The sequence below is a fragment of the Gracilinanus agilis genome, chromosome 6 (assembly GCF_016433145.1).
Source record: "Gracilinanus agilis isolate LMUSP501 chromosome 6, AgileGrace, whole genome shotgun sequence".
Lineage (NCBI taxonomy): Eukaryota > Metazoa > Chordata > Mammalia > Didelphimorphia > Didelphidae > Gracilinanus > Gracilinanus agilis.
The window spans coordinates 149,826,768-149,833,629 of NC_058135.1; the positions used below are offsets into that span (position 1 = coordinate 149,826,768).

Genomic DNA, 6,862 nt, shown 5'->3' on the forward strand with positions numbered 1-6,862 from the left:
TTAAAAGCCCATGCAATGAGAAACACGATGTGAACTCTTGCAGTGGCTAGAAGATGCTTAAAGATTCATATAGATTCTAAAATAGAAAGAGGAAAAAGGAGCCAAATGGAGTCTAAGCTGGATCAAAAGATGAAACCACTCCGATAATTCTTCCAAACAAAATTTTAATAGGGTCCTCAAAACAATAGGAGTCAAAAAACAATAGCAAGACAGAGTGAGGGCTCTCTCCCACCAAATACAACTTGAAAGGTAGGCAGAGAGAGTTGATTTTCATGAAATTAGGGGGAACTGGAAGCAAAACTCCACATAGAGGAGTACTGACTGACCACCATACCACCTACTGCACCATTTTCTGAGCAGGTGCATAGCCAATTTCAGGATCCTGGGGACCTGGCTATAATAAAAAAAGAGCATCCCACAACCCAGTCCTACCCTTTGAAATTTCAGGCCTTGGCACCACCCCACACTGAGTCCCAAAAGTCTAGCAAAATAGCTCACAGTGCTGAGCCCTGCAAACTAGCAGAAGAGGAGCCAGAATTATCAGCTTTCAGAATTCCCATCCACAGGCCAAAAAAAAAGGCGGGAAAATGAGGAAACAGCAAAAGGAAAAACTAAACCTAGAAAATCTCTATAGAGACAAAATGAAACATAGAGAATAGGGGAAAGTGAAATCCAAACAACCAAAAGGAATTTTTAATAAATCAAATAAGTTAGTTTGAAAAAATGGGAAGGAAAGTTGGAAAGAGAAATGATTATAATGCAAATAGAAAATAACATTTCATAAAGCAAAATTGGGCAACTGGAAAAGAGGCACAAAAATCCAATGAAGAAAAGAGTCCCATGAAAAGTAGAATGGACTAAATCAGTGGTTCCCAAACTTTTATGGCCTACTGTCCCCTTTACAGAAAAAAAATTACTTAGCCCCCTGGAAATTATTTTTTTTTAATTTTAATAGCAATTAATAGGAAAGATAAATGCACCTATGGCCATCACTGCTTCCCTGGATTGCTGCAGCACCCACCAGGGGGTCGTAGTGCCCACTTTGGGAATTACTGGACTAAATGGAAAGGAAGGATCAAAAGGTCATGTGAGAAATTCAGTCTTTAAAAATTAGAATTGGGGATATAGAAACCAATTACTTCATAAGGCATCAAAAAACAATAAGATCAAATCAAAGAATATAGAAAATAGAAGAAAATATGAAATATCTCATTGAAAAACAACTGACATGGAAAATAGTTCCAGGAAAGACAATTTAATAATCCTTAGACTATCTGAAAGTCATGATAAAAAATCCTAAACATCACATTGCACAAGTTGTTGAAGAAAACTGCCCTAATATTCTTGAACAAGAAGGTAAAATAGAAATTGAAAGAATCTACAGATCACATCCTGCAATTAATCCCAAAATGACAATTCCTAGGAACGTTATAGTCAAGTTCAAGAGCTTCAAGGCCAAGGAGAAAAACTACCTGTAGCCAGAAAGAAAGAATTTCAATACCATGGAGTTCCAGGCAGGATTATCTAGGATCTGGCAATTTCTGACATTAAAGGAACAGAAGGTTTGGGGTATGATATTCTAGAAGGCAAGGGAAATGAGATTACAACCAAGAATTACCTATCCATCAAATTTGACTTTATTCTTTCTGGGAAAAGCATGGTTATTTAACAAATATAAGATTTCTAAGCATTCCTCAAGAAAATACAAGACCTAAATAAAAAAGTTGATGTCCAAATGCAAAATTCAAGAGAATAATGAAAAGGTAAATAAGAAAGAGAATAATTAAAGGGCTTCAATAAAATTAAATTATTATGTTTCTATATGGGTAGATGATGTCTATAACTTTTAATATTATTATTATATTAGTTAGAAGAAGTATATATAATCAGAGAGTGTGGTAGTAAGATGTTTAGGACTATATGTGAAAATTACTTAAGGGTGAAAAAGAGGATTGTATTATGAGAAATGGAAAGAGAGAAGTGAAATGGGATACATTATATCATATGAAGAGGTGCAGATGGGAAAAAATACTATTACAATGGAGAGGAGAATGAGGGTGGTGATGGGTAATACTTAAACTTTACTCTCATTGAAAATGGCTCAGAGAGATAAGAACAGCAAGATTTATGGGGATACAGAATCCTCTTTTACCATATAGAGAAGGAGAAGGAAAAATAAGAAAGGGGTAGGGGGTAGGGGAATAACAGAAGGGAGGGAGAAGTTGGCGGGGATTAAAAGATCCTATAGAGAAGTAGGTGAAGAATAAGAAGCATAGTGATAAAAAGGGTAATTAATATAAGGGAGAGGGAAGAGGGGTGATTAATAACAAAACACTGGGTAGGAGGGAAAGATTTAAGGGAGATAAGCATGATTCAAAGAGAAAATCAAGATGGGTGGGAATATACAGATTGTAATCATAAATGTGAATGTAAATGGGATGAAGTTACCCATAAAACAGAAGGAGATAGAAGAAAGGATTAAAAACAAATATAAAATTGAAAAATTAACATTATATCAAATGTAATATACTAAATGTAATATTTAGAAATGGGTTCGGAAATATAATAGTAGTTTAAAGGAAAGATTACTGTGGTTGCCATTTGTAAAAATAATTAATCCTTAAGACACAAGGATGATAGTAGCTTTTAACAATTTAATTTTAATATAAATGTAGTCTAAGAAAGAAAGAAAGAGGGAAAGAAAAAATATTTCCTGGCCAACCATCCCATGAGAGTATCTTATGCCTCAACCACCAACCTTCAGAGAGAGAATCCAACCCAGAACTCGAGCCAAAAAGCCCCTTCTCTTCACATCACTTCCTTTCATTGTGGGCTGCTCTAATACATCTCAGGAACCAATCAAAGCCTCTCTGACCTGGACTTGTAACCCTATGTTCCAGTCATGCTCTTAGGACTTTCTTAGATGAGTAGAAGATTCATGACCCTAGGAGAAAGAGGTTCCCTTTACACAGTACTATATGTTGCTTACAATAAACACAAAAACTAGAGGTTGGTTTTATGAAAAAAAAAGATAGAACATTGGTTAATTTGATTAAAAAAAGAAAGAAGATAATCAAATTACCAGTGATTTCACCATCATTCAAGAGCAAATCAAAGCAGTCCTTAGGAACTATTTTGCACAAGTAAATGACAATAAATCTGATAATCTAGATGAAATGGATGAATGGATGAATATTCACAAAAATATAAATTATCTAAATTAACAAAAGAGGAAATAAAATACTTAAATAATCACATCTCAGAAAAAATAAATTGAACAAATCATCAAGGAAACCCCTAAGAAAAAATTCCCAGTGCCAGATGGATTCACAAGTGAATTCTATTAAATATTTATAGAACAATTAATCTCAATCCTATACAAACTATTTGGCAAAATAAGAAAATAAGGAGTTCTACCAAATTCTTTTCATGATACAATTATGATCCTGATTCTTAAGCCAGGAAGACCAAAAACAGAAAAAGAAAATTACAGACTAATTTCCTTAATGAACATTGATGCAAAAATCCTAAATACTAGCAAAGAGATTACAGCAATATATCTCAAAGATTATTCACTATGACCAAGTGAGATTTATACCAGGAATGCAAGACTGGTTTAAAATTAGGAAAACTATCAACATAATTGACTATATCAATAATCAAACTAACAGAAATTACATGATTATCTTAAGAGATGCAGAAAAAAGTCTTTGATAAAATACAACACCTCTTCCTGTTGAAAACACAAGAAAGCATATGCATAAGAGGGCCTTTCCTTAAAATAATAAGTAGCAAGTATCATCTGCAATGAGGATGTTAGAAGACTTCTCAATAAGATCAGGAGTGAAGCAAGCATGCCCATTGTCACCACCGCTTTTTAATATTGTACTAGAAATGCTAGCTTTAGCTATTTTAAAAGAAAAACAAATTGAATGAACAAAAGGAGGCAATAAGGAAACTAAATTATCACTCTTCGCAGATGATATGTTATACTTGGAGAATCCTAGAAAATCAACTTAAAAACTAGTTGAAATAATAACTTTAACAAATTTGCAAGATACAAAATAAACTTACATAAATCATCAGCATTTCTATTTATTTCCAACAAAACTCAACATCAAGAGATAGAAAGAGAAACTTCAGACATCATTTTCAGGGCTGAGCTGGAGTGGCTGCTGGAAGTCAAACTGTGAGGTAGCTGCAACCTTGTCCTCTTCCACTCAGGGGCCAGCAACCTCCTGAAACTTCCTTCCTTGCTTTTCTCTCTGTGTTGAATACAGCCATGTCCACCAATGAAAATGCTAATTCACCAGCTGCCCAAGTTAATTGGTTTAAGAACAAAGGGAAAGATAGTACTGAAATAAGGTTCTGGCATGTGGAGATCAATGTAGAACTGAGGAGAGCTAAAAAAGATGACCAAATGCTGAAAACGAGAAATGTCAACACTTTTCCTGATGATGCTACTTCTCCTTTGCAAGAAAACAGAAATAACCAGGCTCTGAACTTAGGTTTGTTGAAGAAACTGTCAAAGGCATAAAGAGTAATAATCCAGAAGTTCAACTTCAAGCTCTCAAGCTGCTAAACTCCTTTCTAGGGAAGAACAACTCCCCATAGATCAAATAATTGAGGTTGGTGTGATTCCAAAGCTTGTAGGCTTCTTTGGCAGGACAAACTATAATCCTATTCAATTTGAATCTCCTTGGGCCCTTACTAACTTTGGTTCTGCGACATCAGACCAAACCAAGACTGATAGATGGAGGAGCTATGCCTGTATATATTGCCCTATTGGCCTCTCCCCAAGCTCACTCAGTTAATAGATAGTGTGGGCTCGGGGAAACATTGCAGGGTGATGGTTCAGCCTATAGAGACTTCAATATCAAATATAGTGCAATAGATCCTCTTCTAGCATTGCTTGAAATTCCTGATATATCGACATTAGCACATGGTTACTTAAGAAATTTTGGGACACTTTCAAATCTTGTCTTAACAAGAATCCTGCTCTCCCTGTAGAAGCTATCGAGCAAATTCTTCCTTAGTTTATCTTTTGCATCACAATGATCCAAAAGTACTAACAGATACTTTGGGGCCATTTCCTACCTTATTGATGGATCAAATGACAGGATTGAAGTGGTTGGGAAAACTGGAGTTGTCCCACAGTTAGTGATAATTCTAGGATCTACTGAATTGCCTATTGTCACTGGGACAGATGATCAAACTCATATTGTAATAGATTCAGGAACCCTTGGTGTCTTTCCAAACCTGTTTCCTGACCTCAAAACCAATATCCAGAAGAAGACTGTGTGGACCATATCAACCATCATGGCTGGCCATCAGGATCAAGTATGGCAAGTTGTGAATCGTGTATTAGTTCCCTACTTGGTTGGAATTCAAAGGGAGAATTAAGTCAGAATGAAGCTGAATGGGCTGTAACAAACTACACAAGTGGTGGAACAATTGAACAGATTGTGTATCTTGTTCAAAATGGAATTCTGGCACCCTTAATCAACCTCTTATCTGCAAAAGACAGCAAAATTATCTAGGTTATTTTGGATGCAATTTCAAATATTTTTTCTGGCTGCTGAAAAATTAAATGAAACTGAAAAATGGTTTATTCTAATTGATGAATGTGGAGGACAAATCAGAACTGAAGCACTACAATCCTCTGAAAATAAAATGGTATATAAAACTTCTTTAAGATTAATTGAAAAGTATTTCTCTGTAGAGGAAGGAAATAAAAATCTTGTACCAGAAACTACTTCTGATGGCTATACCTTCCAGGTTCAAGATGACTTACCTGGAACCTTTAACTTTTAGATTTTATAGTCAAACCTTCAAGTCTTGTATGCCTTTTTGTTCTTGGTATCATTTTGTCTTACTGTCTCTCCACTAAGATTTTTTATGTGACTTTTAATGTAGCACTAAAGCATACTTGAACAGTTTGAACTATGTATATACTGTATGAAATCTCTTTCCTCAATAGGGTTCTTATTTCTAAGTGGAATTTCCTGTCTTGAAGTGTCCTGTAAATAAAAGCCTAATTCCTCACTTTGCCTTACCTCAGACTACCTAACTTATCACATTATAAATGGCCTCTACCTTTTAATCCAAGAAAAGTGTGGGAAATTCTATTCCAAGTGGTGATTCTATTCAGGGATCTGTGATTTTGTATGTGGTTATTTCCTCCATAGATGGAGTTTGTAACCTGAAGAATGTAATTTTTAAAGAATTGATTTGGCTTAAAATGTATGACTTTGTGACTGGCTCACTCCAGATTTATCTAAACTACACTGCAAGACTTAAGACTAGTTGTTATTACTAGGACAGGCTGATCACCCTAAACCAACTTATTGTAAAATATAGCAGAACCTGCATTTTACTAATAATAGCCTTTGTCAACTCAATTCAAATTTCATTGAAAGAGATGCTCATGCTCCTATTCTTGATTATTATACCTTAGTAAATAAACAATTTCTAATGTGAAAAAAGAGAGAAACTCCATTTAAAATCAGTCTAGACAATATAAAATATTGGTTACCTATTTGCATGACAAATGCAGGTATTTTATGAAGACAATTACAAAACACTTTTCACACAAATAAGGTTAGATCTAAGCAATTGGAAAAACATTACTTGCTCATGGGTAGGATGAGTTAATATAATAAAAATGACAATCCTACCTATTTAATTTACTTATTTAGTGCCACACCAAACAAACTACCAAAAATCTGTTTTATAGAACTAGACAAAATAATAACCAAATTCAACTAGAAGAACAAAAGGTCAAGAATATCAAGGGAACTAAAAAAAAATGGGAAGCATGGTGGCCTAGCAGTATCTTAAAGATGCTAAACAGATAGTTAAA

The 6,862-nt window shown here is 34.6% G+C and overlaps 1 pseudogene; it reads left to right on the forward strand.

Annotated features, from left to right (window-relative positions):
• Positions 1 to 4,282: 4,282 nt before the first annotated feature.
• LOC123252063 lies at positions 4,283 to 5,814 on the forward strand (annotated as a pseudogene).
• Positions 5,815 to 6,862: the final 1,048 nt, after the last annotated feature.